The sequence below is a fragment of the Meriones unguiculatus genome, chromosome 15 (assembly GCF_030254825.1).
Source record: "Meriones unguiculatus strain TT.TT164.6M chromosome 15, Bangor_MerUng_6.1, whole genome shotgun sequence".
Classification (NCBI taxonomy): Eukaryota; Metazoa; Chordata; class Mammalia; order Rodentia; family Muridae; genus Meriones; species Meriones unguiculatus.
This window is the reverse complement of record NC_083362.1, coordinates 42,198,112-42,213,669: the sequence shown is the minus strand read 5'-3', so window position 1 is coordinate 42,213,669 and position 15,558 is coordinate 42,198,112. Positions and strand designations below refer to the sequence as shown.

General features: G+C 43.0%; 1 long non-coding RNA gene and 1 pseudogene across 1 annotated transcript; both read left to right on the top strand.

The window, feature by feature from the left end:
• The first annotated feature begins 885 nt into the window (after window positions 1-885).
• LOC132647974 (uncharacterized) lies at window positions 886-8,424 on the top strand. Its single transcript, XR_009586298.1, has 4 exons — window positions 886-1,092; window positions 1,809-1,882; window positions 4,608-4,673; window positions 7,714-8,424. It is a non-coding gene; the product is annotated as an uncharacterized LOC132647974 (long non-coding RNA).
• A 3,039-nt stretch (window positions 8,425-11,463) lies between these two features.
• LOC132648144 (small nucleolar RNA SNORA17) lies at window positions 11,464-11,583 on the top strand (annotated as a pseudogene).
• Window positions 11,584-15,558: the final 3,975 nt, after the last annotated feature.

Sequence of the window (15,558 nt, the reverse complement as noted above, 5' to 3'; positions counted from 1 at the left end):
CTATGCTGCAGGCCACCCTTAGAATAAGGAAAAAAAAGGAGGGGGGATTATTTTATAATTAGTTCAGAGGATTCCACCCTCTGTGGTTCACCAGTGGAATTTAAATTTAGTGATTATAATACCCCTTTGAAAGACCAAAGGAAAGATATATGCTAATTATCCCGATATTTCTAGCCAGATTGTCAAATGCAACTGGGTCACCAAATTATGCAGTTGAACTATACAATCAGCCCGGTTATGTGGAGTGACAAACAGATACAAATATATTGGTGGGAATCGTAAGACAGACTTCACAAATCAGGCAACAGAGGCTGTCAGATAGTGTATTCCCCAGCCCCTTCACTCTATACACCAATCATCACCAAAGTCTCTAAGGCTTTTTTGTTTTTCTCTGGTTTCACCCTTGAAACCTAATTATTTTATACCCAAATTTTATAATCCGTATGGCTTAATTAACTGTGTGTATTGTCTTGCTCAAAGTCCAGTTTTTTTTTTTTTTGGATGAAATATTATAGTTTATTTCTTCCTTTGAAATCAGCTGTTAGCCCAATTTAATAAGAACGTGATTAGGTTTTAAACTGAGATGTGCACAAAAAGGCCTCTGAAGTAAATGAATATTTAAGTAATCACAGACTAAAGGCCATTGAAAACAAGTTTAAAACGAGAGAAAGCAGCCGGCCATTTACTGAGAGGCCTTTTTGGCTGCCGTAACCTGTGCGCACAGCAACTGCTTCTTTCTCTTACAGAGCAGCAGCCATCAGCTGTTTGCTTCTTTGATTCGTTCTGGTCCTAATTCATTTAACACTAATGATTAAGCATGGGACACGACAAATGAACCTGTCTCCTTTCTTCCCAGAAGCTGAATGATTACACTGGCCAATGGCTGGCACTTTTATATCACTAAATTCGTTAGAGATTTAATTACTTTGGCTTTGCTCCAGTATTCCTGAACAAACATGACAAACAGTCCCACAATATTGGATCTAAATAGTCAGCCTCGTTCTGGACTCTCTTTACAGGACGTGTTACTGAATGGGTGTTCGTATGTCTGTGTAAAGAGCATTGCCTGTGGGTGTATATCAGTGTTCTGAGGTAGGTAACACATAAGGTGAAAGAATAAAGTGTGTTAAAGGACCTGCAGTGAGTCAGGAGTTCTAGCTGGCTCTTCTAGTCACGCTGTTTCATGTACTTAGCGTGATGAGCCTGCAAACCAAATGCCACTCTCCTTTGGCAGGTGAGGAAGCAATGACTCAGGTGACCTTTCAAAGTTATCTAATTGCCGGGTGCTGGGATTTGTGCTCAGGTTCTCCTGTCTTCCTGCCATCCTCCCTTTCTCCTCCTATTCCTGTCTGCCTTCAGTAAGTATACTAAATAATGATTCCTTTAAAGACATATTTTCATCCGTTCTTTGCCCTTTCTGTCATACTGGAATGGAACTAAATTTTCCAGGCTTAATTTTAAAAAGAGAAAGTGCCTGGAGTCTGATTATTCTTTGAAAATGGGTAAAACTTTTATTTATTTTTTTTTTTTACGGTTGAAACCGAAATTATGTCACAGCCAATGAAATGGAGAGTATAATATTCTAAACTGTAACATTTGTTGTAGTCCGCAGTGGGGTAAGTGCTAAGTCGAACAAGTTGCTGTACTATGCCATCTCTGTGGCACACAGATTAGTGCCGTACCGCCTGCTTCTACTCACGTGTGACTTCCTGCCGTTGAATCAGAGATTGGTGAGGGTTGGTCCTCTTTAATCACAGTGTGTGAGAAGTATCTGATAAGCGTGGTTCTTACTGGAAGATCTACTGCAGGAGGGGTGATCGCCATTTGCTCCGAGGCAAGAAATGACTGACTCATCTGAGGAACTGAGACTCTCCAGAAAGAGGTGAGAGGAGAGGAGAGCCATGTGGGCGGGGATTGACTTAACAAGTTTAGCTCTTCTCTGGGGGTGAAGGGGCAGGAGCTCCTATTCAGAGAGTTTTACGCTTGAGTTTGACATATTTCTAGTTTTAAAGACCGTCACTTGAGCACACTGTCGAGGATGGGTTGAGAAGGATTAGATCTAAGAGATGCTGTCTAGGAACATGGTTCTATGTATTCTGGGGAGAAGATAGGAGTGTCAGGCTGAGAGAAAAGGATAGATTTCTACGAACTCAGAGAGACCAAACTGATAAAGTCTCCTGATTCTTTGGGTGTGCCCCATGGGGGAAATGTGTTAAGGATCATGTCCAGGGTTTCCTTTTAAGTGGATTTGCATGGTTGTCAGTTTGCTAACGCAGAGAACATGGATGGAGGAGTGGGTTATGGGCGGGACAGTTCAGTTTGCGTTGCGTTGTTGGGATGCTGGCTTTTAAGAAAGAACGGGTATTTGGCGCAAGACACCGCAAGATCAAGTTCTCAGCACAAAGGTGATTTACTTCTTCCAGAGGGACAAAGGGTAGGGGATAAGAGACAAAGAGAGGAGATAGAGGACTAGGGAGGAGGAGAAGGGAAGAAGGCAGAGAGGAAGCTCATTTATCCCAGAAGGACAAAGGACTGCCTCTGGGTAGAGAGGAGACAGACGTGGCCCATAGACAAATGTGGGAACTCCTGTGTTCATATGTGTTTAATTTTAATTGAGCATGTTAATTAGGACAGCCAAAAAGGGGCTTTTGATTGCTGCTCTTTAACACTTTTATAGCTGGACATTTCCTTCAGAGTCAGCCTCAGGAGGAGGAAGCAACCAGATAAGGAAATGGACCTTGGTGGCTAGCTTCAGGAATGTAATCTGAGGCAAGGCAGAGGGAATGGGGAAGAAGGGGAAGGCCTGTAAGAGCCATGTTTTCCACGCTCAGGCTGGCTGGCTTCCCTTCAGATGCTCCCACCACCCCCAAACAGCCATAGCAGAAAGTCTTCCTGTGGCCAGATGGTAGCCTTCCCATAGCCACCTACATAGGGCTGCTGCCCTAGACTTACATAGTCTCACCCCTTCAAGGCCAAGGTGATTAAGACAGTATGGTAGCTAACAGGTGGTAAAGAGAGGGTCTCATGACCCACCCATCCTTCTATGAGGGCATGACAATAGCCAATAAGCTAGAACAGTCTTTTGCAAATGGGCACAGCTGAACCTGCCCCCACCCCACAAAGTAGTTGCTTGGTTCAGAGGGTGGCCCTGTACAACATTCACGTATTACAAACTTGTCACCCTTTCTAGCCTTTCTTTAACTTTTCACGTGTATTTTGACAGCTCACATACGTTGCCTGTTTGTGCCGTGACGTATCAGAAATGGTGAAGGGGGTTGGAGAGTGAGTGGTAGGGCTGTGCGAGAGCAGGAGAGATCTCAGATGTTTCTGCGGCCACCACTTGGGAAAGGTCACCTCTTTCTACCTTCCTGGCAGTGGAATAATAGGCAGGCTGCCCACACCTATTCCGCACCTATGTGGTGGGCTCTGGACTCTAATCTGCCTCTTGTCGCAGGCACCTGATTCAGTGAGCTCTCTCCTACCCTCCACCTTATTTTAGGAGACAACGTCTCTCATCAGACTTGGAGTTGGGGATTTGCCTGCACTGACTGGCTCATGAACCCCTAAATCCAGAGCAGAGCTGGGGTAGCAGGTGGCCTTACTGGAGTCCTGTGTGGGTGCTGGGAATCTGGACTCAGGTCCTCACTCATGCCGACAGAGGGCACTTCACTGTCTTCTCAGCCCAAGGTGACAGTTTTATGGAGGTATAACTCACACAACATAAATTGACCCACTTGAAGTTTTAACGTTTACGCCAGTATTTTTGTTTACTCACAGGCTTATGTAATCAACCCTACTAATTCCAGAACATTGCATCTTCCTCAATGAGAAATCCAGCATTTACTGTAAACCTTCTCAGCCTGTGACAACCACTGATTGTCTGTCCCTGTGGAGCAGCCTGGTCTAGTCATTTCATAGAAATGGAATCCTCATATGGTCTCTGTGACTGGCTTCTTTCACTCAGCATTTTAACACTTACAAATACTGCAGCTTAAATCAACACCTGCTTTCCTTTTTTTTGCTTAGTAATATCTGATACAGTATAGAGATATCTCATACTTTATCACTTGTTGTTAGATCTTTGACTCATTCCTATGTTTTGGTTAAAAATAAATCCTGATAATCAGAGACATTCGTGTACACGTTTTTGAGGGAATTCATGCTCTCATTTTCCTTTGGTCATATATATATATATATATATATATAAGAATTGCCAGGTATTATGGTACCCTACTGACACATTGTTTTTTTTTTTTTTTTTTTTTTGGTTAATATCCGTGCTAGCAGTAAACGTAAAAATGTAACATTCTCGTCTGCTCTTGTGACACTGAGGTGTGTGTGTGTGTGTGTGTGTGTGTGTGTGTGTCCTAGTGGGCGGTACAGTGGAATCTCTGCATAGTTTTGATGTGCCTTTTCAAGATGACTTACCTTCTTGAGTTCTTGAGATTTTTTTTCATGTGGTTATTGACATATGTATGTTTTTTTTTTTTTAGAAATAACTTTAAATATTTTGCCAAATTTAAAATGGAATGGTTCTTCTTTTTATTATTGCTCTGTGAAAGTTGTGTAAATATTCTACATTCAGGCAAGCCTCTACATTTTTTTAGGACCTTCATCAAGGAGAAGAAATATCCTACAGAGGAAGATATCTGATTTGGGCAGGAAGAAACAATGTATGTATGCATGTAAACTAATGCCTTTCAGGTACAATTTGTTCATATTTAACAGGGAAAGCTGCTCATTCCTTGCATCTTAAAAATATGAAAATACACAAACTATAGAAGCCATTTGGCAAAATCTGATATATTCTTGCAGTAAAGCACTATTGTCTTCAGAATAAACACTGTGCAGCATCAACGGAAAAAACTCCATATATGCAGCAAGGTATGGAAAAGATGTATCCATGCTGTGCTCCGGGAGTGTCCCCACAGGCCCATGTTAAAGGCTTGGTCGCCAGCCTGTGGCACTATCAGGTGGCAGAACCTTTAAGAGGTTGGCCTAGTGGAAGGAAGTTTGGTCACTGGGGGGATGGCCTGGGGCTTAGGGGCCTGGCCCCAGTCCCCACCACTTCTAGCTGTTGTGAGGTGTACAGGCCTCCTCTGCAACATGTCACCATAGACCCAAAGCACAGGGGCAGATGAGACTGCTCTGAACCTCTGAGTTAAAGCCACAATATCCCTTCCCCATTTGTAAGCTGCTTATCTCACGATTTTCCTGCAGGAGCAGCAAGCTGACCTTCTGATACAGTTTTCTATTTCTGTGACAAATGCTTGGGAGAAATAGTGGCAGTGGTGGGGAGGACTTAACTTTGTGGGAGGTTTCAGCCCACTGGGTCACTGGCTAGGATGCTTGAGGTCTGACGCAAGATGGAATATCATGGCAACAAGAATGTGGCAGGACATTGGCTCTCCCCATGATGTCCAAAAGGCAGAAAGAGGGAAGAGAGGATGAATCTAGGGACATGCTCTCTCCAATGAGGCCCCACTTCCCCACGCTGCTACCGCCCAATAATGCCACTGAATTATGAATCTGGCAGTGGACTAATTCACTGAAGAGAGAACTCTTATAACATGACCAATTTCCTCAAGCCCCCACATGGGACCATTGCTGCATTAGGGACTATGGAGTGACCTTCTCCCGGAGAGACGAATGTCTTTTTACCCTGGATAGAGTACCAACCCAGACCAAAGAAACAGTTGCACCTAACTCTAGGAAGGTGAACCAATGATTTTAATTGAGATTTCCTTCATGTGCAATGGGTGTGGAGTTATTTATAGGGGCATGAGCAATGTATAGGAGGCTATACCACTGAAGAAAACATCTTCCTGCAACCACTAGCTTCTTGCATCTCCTCAGGAGGAGTGGGGCCCCTTGAGGTCACCCTCGCAGTAATGGTTATTGCCTGTATGTCAGTGAGAAGAAGCAGTCTCTCACATATCCCTCTGCTACTCCCTGACGGAACCCAATTAGCCCAATTATGTACAGGTTTCATGGGGTGATCACAACTGCTGAGGGGTCAGGAGGGCCATAGTCACAGGGTGCCTGGCAAGCACTGTGGGACCAAGCCTGCAATGGATGGGCCTTTCATATCCAGACCAGAACACGAAAGAGCCCAGTGAATCACTTCAGTCCTATAACCTGGATTCCAAGCAGTGGGATCTAGGTTATGTTCTTTCCAAGCTTTACAATGATCTATGCTGAATATGTATTTCTTTTATAATCTGTCATTTTACTAGAGAGGTGGAAAATTGACTTCTCCAAGCGTCTAAGTTGCTTCTTGGAGGGTAGCTTGGAAAACAGATACATTTCCTTGTTCAGAAACAATCCTTTGTGGAACTGAACACCACTTATATTTTCCAAGATCTGGAAAATCCTGGTCAAAACCCATTCTTGTTTTCTTAGTGTTTATTGCCTTGCTTCATGTGTCTTTGAAAGAGAGGTACATAAGTCTTTGAAAACATTTTTTTTTGTGTGTGTGTGTGTGCGCCATAAAATTCCCTGCAGCATGTTTTTCTGAGACTGAGGATATTCCCATGAAGCAGGCAAGCAAAAGATCTTTGGCCACAGTTCTTGCGATTGCTGTCATTTCTAGACAAACCACTAATTGCAGAGGAATTCACTCAGAGCTAAAAAAGATTCTTTGCAGGAGGCTCTTTGAGCCTTCTCCCAGATTTCCCTTGTTCAGAACTCCTTAGGCACTGAGGTTGTCCCCTGTCCTCCGAGTGGGATGTATTTTGAGACAAAGCTACTTCTGAAAAACAGAATGTTCTGGCGGGTTTGGCTCTCCAACACCACAGAGATGCTGGCACGGGGCTGTGGACGCGCGTCCAGAAGTGCTGTTTGCAATTGTGATGGCAATCTGACTAAAAATAAGGACTTTCTTTTGCAGTTCAGAGAGGTGCGGGTAAAAGACAGGCTCCCGCTGTCCTCCAGGCTCCCAAAGGAAGGCCTTTCATTTCCTGTTGGGTGCTGATGTTTCAAAGCCTCCCCTGGAATTACGGGAATGCCCACTTCAGTTTTTGTTCTTAGCAGAAAGCATTGTCTGTAGTTATCCTTCTTCTAAATTACATCTTTTTAAAATCTGAAACATGAACTTTCGCAAATTTTTATATTAGAAGGCAGGAAAATCTTTTCTTCCTCTTTTGTTTAAGGCCAGGGAATTTTGTGGAAGGATCAGGCAGCTAGTTCTGTATTATACGGTTATCTGTATTCGAAGGTGACCTGGTCCTAATGTTCTTCCTTTGAAGTAAGTTTTCCTGCACTGTGGGTAGTCATTGTTTTACTGAATGGAAGGGTAGCTTTTCCCTGTGCTCAGTACAAAGAGAACGTCCTGCTGTCCCTTGCGTTGAGACAACCCTTTGCTGTGCTTCAGTAATGTTCGTGGATTTGGGTGGAGATTTTCATCCGTTCTTTAGAGACTGCTAGCATTTCCATAATGGTTAAGGATAAGAAAAGCATCACCCAATTTGAAGTGGGTCCCCTGCTGCCCAACCCTTGTTGGACTCTGGCTTGCATAAAAATAGTAAATGTATCATTTCCCAAGGCTTTATGAAGTGTAGTAAAACAATCACACTTTCATGGTTCTCTGCGTTAACTCTGACTGTTAACAACAAAATGCCGTAAGCTGAATGGTATAAATACCAAAAATTTACTTTCCTCAATTCTGGATGCTGAATGTCCAAGCCCAAAGCTAACACGGTTCCTGATTTTTAGACAGATGTCTTCCTGTGGCATCCTTACATGGTGGGTGGAGAGAGACAGCTATAGCCAATGGAGAGCTGAGAAGATGCACTGCACGCCTCCTGAGAACCGGGACTACTGTCACGTGGCATAATGACTCACCCGCCTGACTGTCTGCAGGTCCCATTGGCCCTCCCCTCATGCTGACCTCTAGGCATGATTACACAAACCATCTCGAGAGAAGCACTTTAGATGGGCCTGTGCTTTCACAGTGCCTTCAGCAAACACTGCGTTTGCTGCTGTGATGATATTGATAAAACCTAATAGAACGTATTTCCTAACAAAAATATTCTATTAATAACAGGTTGTAAGGTGAATTTTTGTATTTTTTAAAAGCATTTAGGAGCTTATATTTTAGAAGCATTATGTTTTATGATTTCTTGTCGAAGGCGTTCTATCATATTTTATTATTTTAATTAAAGCAGAAAATTCACTTATCATAGAAAGTGCAAAAGAAAAAAAAACCAAACTTACAGTTTAAACCTCTATAAGATATCCATGCAGTTTTAAGTAACACATCACAAGGATATTCTTGCCATAAAAATTCTTAAAACACAATTTTTAATAATTCCATTACCTGGCATTTTGTGGGTAGGGAATCTTTTATTTAACCAATCCCCTCACTTTTGAATATTTCATTTTAAAACTATTCTTTATTAAAGACAAGGTGGCTATTATCTTAAAGGCGAATCTGTTTATATATTCGCAATCATTTCCTTAAGCTAACTTCTTGAAAGTGTCATATCAAGGTCAAATAATGTGTAAACCATTTTTTTCCTTTTAGAAAAAATTATGATATTTTAAAACCCATCAGCTGAATTCCCATTTTATTTTAAACTCTATAGAAAAATAGTGCTTTTTTTTTCTATTTATCTTTTAGTGGTTTGTGGGCTTATTGTCTGTCTCTTTTATTGCATATTGAGAAATAAGACTTTAAAAATAATTTTAGTTCACCCTAAATGAAGCCAAATCCCAATGATAGATTGAAAAACAGGTTATAGGGGGTTTGTTGTTGCTTTGTTTTGTTTTCTGTGTATGTAGAGGCCAAGGCCTTTGGAAATAGGTACCTTGGTTGCTTGATGTCACCGCAGCATGGCCTTCATTGCTGCTTGGGCTTTTCTGCTAAGGATGGACACACAGTAGTCACTGGAGGAACTCTTGAAGAACTGTACAGTGGATGGAGACTGTGACCCACAGTAGGCCCTTTTCCCACTTGACTCAAACCTTAGCGCTGAGTAGTCACATTATCTGTGGCTACAAGGCTATTATTATTGGCAAGCAGTTTAGAGCTATCAAATTCGGCTCCATCAGTAATTGAATCAGAGACCCACATTCTCTTCTCCACGGGGACTGATGCCCAGTCTTGTCTTTGACAGTGATCAAAGTTGCTCTTTATGGAAAATGTCAATGAGGATAAACATGAAAAAAAATAATATCTTTAATTTCTATCTAATTTAGTAATCAGACATGAAAGTGAGAAAATGTATGCCAGATACTGTTTAGGAGGGATATTCTGGGCTGAAAAGCTACAGTGAGGTCTGTGGAATTCTCAAACTTTTATGATGTAGACAATTGAAGTTAGAAAATCTAGTGGAAGTATGTTTATGTCTCAATTGAAAAGAGAGAGAGATCTGTTACTGCATCATTTAGATTAATGCTAGCTACTCTCTCTTTGTGGTTGGTGGATATTTCAAAGTTTGAAGTTGTCATTTGCAGTTGAGATAGCCACTTCCTTGTCTTGTCTCTGTATCTGCACGTGTGTATGTATTCATGAGCATGTGTACATGTCTGTGTGTGCGTGTGCAAGTGTGAGCACTTGCACATGTACATACATGGACACACCATCCGCACCTACATCCGCACTGGTTCTCCACATCACACAGCCACTGGCTTAGGAGGGCTTGTCTCTCCTCTGCATATTACTCCAGGTAACAGACTTTGTATGTCCAGCCTCCCTGTGAGCCTAGGACAGAGCAGATACACATGTGACTGTGTGATGACAGAACAGAACCACGGGAGAGTGCCAGGATAGGGCACTGAGGGGGGCCATGCTACCATCGGCATCTCTACCCGTCAGATGAGACACCGAGACCGATAAAGCTGAGGTTTATTTGGGATATCGCTGAAGATTCCTAGAAATATCTCACTTCAAGTACAAAAGAATGTCAGCTTTGTACCATTCTGACTGTCCCATAACATTTAAATGACTCAAATACTATTATAAAGGTTATTTCCCATTTTATATTTGTTCATATCTTGTTTTATTTCCCAAACAATTCTGAGCGCCCTATGGACTGTCTAATGAAGGGGATGTGGTATGGCCAGAAAAGAGAGGGGCAGGGAGAGTAAAGTCATGGAGATACAGGCTAGGGTCACGACAGCTGGACCTAGTGGCAGCTGTGCATCAGACATTGCTCCAAGTGTCCCGCAGATGGGAATCTAATTAATAGACAGCGTCTCTGCAATCTTGGTTTCACAGCCACGGGAATGGAAACCAGGGATCCGGGCCACAGAGCTCAAGGGGTGGAAGCCAGGAGAGAAACCTAAGCAGCTCCAAGGCCTGGACTGTTGTGCCTCCTTGCTCCCTTGGCAAGTGTGGGTCTGTCTCTAGCCAGTCTCTGGATGCCGCCCTTGGGAAAGTGTGTGGCTAAACACCCTAACTTGCGGTTCTGAGACCCAGACTCCTCTCCTCTGTGCTGAACAGTCATTTACTGGGGAAAGTGATCTTAGACAAGGCATCTCCCTTTGTGCCCCAATTTCCTCGTCTGTCAAATTCTGATGATGCTAGAAGCTGTTATATGTTCAGTGGAAATGTAAAACCTGACCATGGATAGGAAATACTAAACCCAAGCCCTGATCCAAAGTAAATCTAACTATTATTGAATTGATGTTAGCAATAATATGATAAAATGTAATACTTTGGGATTGTTATGGGACCCAGTTTGATCAGATTCTCAGAAAGGGTTCTGAATGATGAGGACTGAGAAACTAAAGTCAAGCCTAGATAAAATAACCGCTCATTGTTTTAATCTCGGTGTTAACTAAGTCATAGCTTTTGATTTCGGTCTCTGACCTAAATTGGTAAGCCTACCTTCCTTAGTTCTAGGTACTCATATCTACTGATTTTTTTTTAAATCTGTGATGTTCTAGATAAATTTATTTTTTTATATTTAAAAAATGTAATGTTAATCATAGAATTTTAGAAATCATTGAAATGGATGAAGCAAGACCACTTATCTCATGTTGTAATAATACTGAGAATGGAAAAGATCATAATTCTTGGCTTATGGCGTATTGATGTCACTGGTCCATGGGTATACATTTTATTACATTTATTCATTTTTAAGTAACAGAATGAATAGAAAGAATTAGATCATGTAGGTGGTCCTGGCATGAGCATCTGCTGGAGAAGTATGAAGCTGATGGAGTTGAGAATCAAAAATATACAGCTGGTGATGCAGCCAAGACCAAGAAGAGGAACACTGCAAATCACTACTCTCTCTCTATTGTTCACTCCCAGTTTCTACACTGGTCCTGTGTCTTCAATGGAGGTAGGCATCACTCAAAGCTCACACTTCTTGACATTCTTCTTAGTTCCATCATGCACACATAGGCATGTATGTATGAGTGCCCAGTAATTATTAATGCCCAATACCTTAGTTAGTATAAATACTAATGCTAATACTAATACTAATACACATTAATGTTAATATATAGCATAGTCCTGCCCTGAGATGCTTTGCAGGGGAGGCTGCAGTGTCAGTAGGTGGCAGAGAGGAGAGAGCTATGTCTCTGCTCAGTGTTCTGACCTGTGAACATCTGAATAATTAGTAGCCTAACATTCCCTGAAAAAAAGCGAACCTGAATGACCATCAGACTGGGCCCATGGGACCATGGGGCCTGGAGAGGGAGCTAGCTTGAAATGAACACCACTCAGTTGTTGTGCAGGCCTTGGGGTGCAGGCCATGCCCAAGAAGACTTCTGCCTGGCTTCATAATGCACACGCAGGGCAGAGCATTCCTGAGACCACTCCTGAGATGACCCCAGACATTCAGCCACCCTGGGTACTACTCAGAGGAGCAAGTAAGTGGTGGATAAATGGGAGAGAAGGAGAAACAGAAGGATGTGTGCACAGTGAAGAGAGGTGGCATTGGAGACTGGAGAGTAATGAGGAACAGCCCAATGTGAATAGCCAGCGATGCCACCTAAGGCCATGGTGAGGTCCCAACCTGTGCTGCCACCACAGTGCTTGGAAAGGAATACATGATGCAGCTAGCTCTCTCTTCCACCTTTTGGACAGTATTGTGAGGAGCTGACCAGTGCAGCCTTTGGGCTGAGACAGGCTCAGGTGAGAGATGACAAACTCTGGACCTCATGATGCCATTAGACTACTGAGTTAGCTAACCTGGAACACATCGACTCCTTTTATTTCCTTAGATGTTAGGATGACATGAGAGCATATGCAACCTCCTCTAACTCTTTCCGAACTGTTGCTGGCTGGTTCAACTCTGCTGTTGTGGCCCAAACTCCTCTCCAAGCTGACTGATTCAAACTGGCTTTTCTTGCGTTCTGACTGAATTGTTCTGCCTGGTCTCAAAGAAATTCTGGCAATATGTTTTAATCTTCTGGCTCCTCATTCTTTGGCTTGTTCTGTCTCCACCTGCGTCTAGCTTATTCTCTTTGCATCCTGCCTCTGTAAAAGTATCCTGGTTAAAAACAAGACAAAACAAAACAACAACAACAAAACTCTCAGTAAAAAAGACAGAACTCCCTTTTGTCTTCCTCACTGCTCTTAGGTCACCTCTCTTTCCTGTCCTGTTCTTGTGAGAGTTTGGCATATCCTATCTCTGACTCATTCCGTAAAATCTTTCTCTGAGCCATCACTTTGTCTGCCCCTCAACTAGACATCACTTTCAAACATGGATGCTTCCCTCTATAAACTAACTTTACCTTCATTGATTGGGGTTAAAGGTGTGTACTAAGGGTGTGTCTACATTTCAGTCAGATCACATAGAGCTAGAAGGTCTTTGGATGTGATCCCTTACCAAGGCAGCCATGCTGCTTGATTATATTTCCTCTACAACTCCTGATACTTTCTCTTACTTTTCATGTGTGAGACGGTAGGCCCTAGTTAAGCCATTTTGAGTTGTGGCTTGTGTTCCTTGTGGCAGAACTATCCAAACTGATACTGCAACATGTCTTGCCTCGTTATCTAGGTATAATGTTTCCCTCTGCTGGTGTAAATAAAGGTTGGCTACAGATGTGGGCTTACAATACAACATGTTTATTCTCATACAGTTCTGGAGGCCAGAAGCCTAAATTCTGGAGACTCAGGGAAGAATCTCACTTTTTTTTTTTTCTTGTCATGTTCTAGTAACAGCCTATGTTTCCGGGTTTGTAGACTTTATCAGTGTGCTTGAACGTCGATCCAAAAATACCTTTGGATATTTTTGAGCAGTTTATTGAGCAATTTATAAACACAAATGGACTGCCTACAGCACAAGAGGTGAAGACATCTAACATCAGGATGATAGAAGATTCTCTTTGCCATAAAAGGGTCCTTCTTGCTGGGTCCTTACATGATAGAAGCAGCAACTGCATGATCACAAGCCTTCTAACGGAGTTTTGTACTCAATCCTAGAAGGAGCAGTCTTGCCTGTCATCTCTGCAGCAACACTTGACTGTGTGCTGTTGTAAGCACTTTACCTGGATGAGACAATCAGGGGTATTACTTTGAAATTATTGCCACTGTTAGATACCCACTTTGTGGAGGGCCAAAATGAACTGTGAATGCTAATTTTTGTCTTCTTATAAATAACTCAAATTTTTAGTACTCTTTCAGGAAAAAAAAAAGGCAAGCTTCCCTGGCCAGAGCCTGTTAGGGTGCATTTAACTCTGATTTTACTATATCCAGTAGGGCTTGGGCAGCAGAGTGTATCATCTCTCCAGATAGGAAGTCTGGAGGGAGAGCTGGGGGGCAAGTTAATTGAGCAACTCCGTCAAGTAAAGCTTCCTCTGAAAGGCATCCCTGATTTGCGAAGCCCCTACGCACCTTTACTGGCTAGATCCTTGCACCATTTCTTGGCAAAGGGGGAATGGCCTAGCATGACTCTCTCTGGGTGAGATCCCTGGACAAAGCCATCAGTGAAGAGAGAAGACAGGGAGCTTGGGAGCCTCTCTCTCCAGGACATGGCTCCCTGCGGATTGTACAATGGTTAGCATGCGTGGGCAGAAAGACACTGTCTGCCTGGACCAAGGCATCCCCAAAGACTTTTTGCTGTGACTCTGAAGAGATTTCAGAGCTGCTCCCTAGCCACAGCAGGCTGTAGCTGAGCAAAGGGGCAGGGTAAATGGAATTCCACTCTTATCTACCCAGCTCAGAGGGTTTGGGTAGTAACAGTTCCAGATAACTTTGAAGATAATCTGTTATCAGAAGGAAGGAAAAGTTCTCATTGCAGAACCACTGTGTATCTTCTCTGATAGAGCCTTTTCATGCTCCCTTGCTGGGATCTTAACAAGGTCCTTTCCGCAAACACCCGCCCAGGTAACCTGTTTCACCAAAAGCAAAGCATGTGACAATTTATCTTCTCCAAGCATAGCAGAGCTGAGGCATCCACACAGGGACTCAGACATTCCCTGCAGAGCAACCTCCTGAGAGGTTCATGGCAGGACCAACTAGAAATACTTGACACATAGTCCATAGTTACTGAACAGCCTGATTCCATACTCATGTCCTGCTGTGCTTAGATTATGTTCATTTTTAAGAAAAATAGGATTAGCTGGGCGTAGTGGCAAACACTTTTAAGCCCAGCCCTCAGGGTGTCAGAGGCAGGAGGAGCACTGTGAATATGAGGCCAGCCTGAGTCCAGGACAGCCAAACACAGAGAAACCCCACCTAGAAAAACAAACAAAAACAAAAAAGGAAGAAAGAAAGAAAGAAAGAAAGAAAGGAAGGAAGGAAGGAAGGAAGGAAGGAGAAAGAAAAGAAGGAAGGAAAGAAGGAAGAAAGAGAAAGAAAAGAAAGGAAGGAAGGAAGGAAGGAAGGAAGAAGGAAAGAAAGAAGGAAAGAAAGAAAGAAAGAAGGAAAGAAAGAAAGAAAGAAAGAAAGAAAGAAAGAAAGAAAGAAAGAAAGAAAGAAAAGAAAAGTTGTATTATCTAGTTTGGAGTTTCAGTCAAATGAGTGAGCAGCTGAAAACAAACTTCCTAGAGTAATTTAATCACAGCTTCCTGGCCAGAATCAACAGCCAGATACAAAGTTGTGTGTTCAAGGGCATTCTCCTGCCAAGATGGCTGAAGGTGGTTGGAATATTCAAATAACAGGGAAACACCTCTTGTTATGATTTCTGCTGCACGGCTGTGCTTTCCTCACTGCTCTTCCACTTTCTCGTGCAGACCAGTCCTTAGAGTCATGGCCCCAGAGAATGCACTGGTGCCCTTTGTACAGGAGTCAGTCTTGACTTTGATTGACTCCTTTGAACCAACTGGTGTATGTGTTAATATGTTACATAGAATCCAAGAGGCTTTGCTGACTCCTAAGTACCCTTGGGGATTAGCAGATCCAAGGAACACGCTACCCATGGGGTAGTTTGGAGGACCGTTAAGGGCTCTTTGGTCTATTTGGTACCGAAGACCATATATGCCATAGATGTAGAATAGTGGCCATGCAGTGTGCTGCCCACCTCCGTGTTTTCACTGGTCCCTGCAGAGACTTAAGGCCACCTTCTGGCACTCCGGTCCTGTAGAGGCTAGAGCAGTGTTCCAAGCACTCCCACCCCCACCCAGCTCCGCTCCGCCCCGCTGGAAGTGTAAGATACTTTC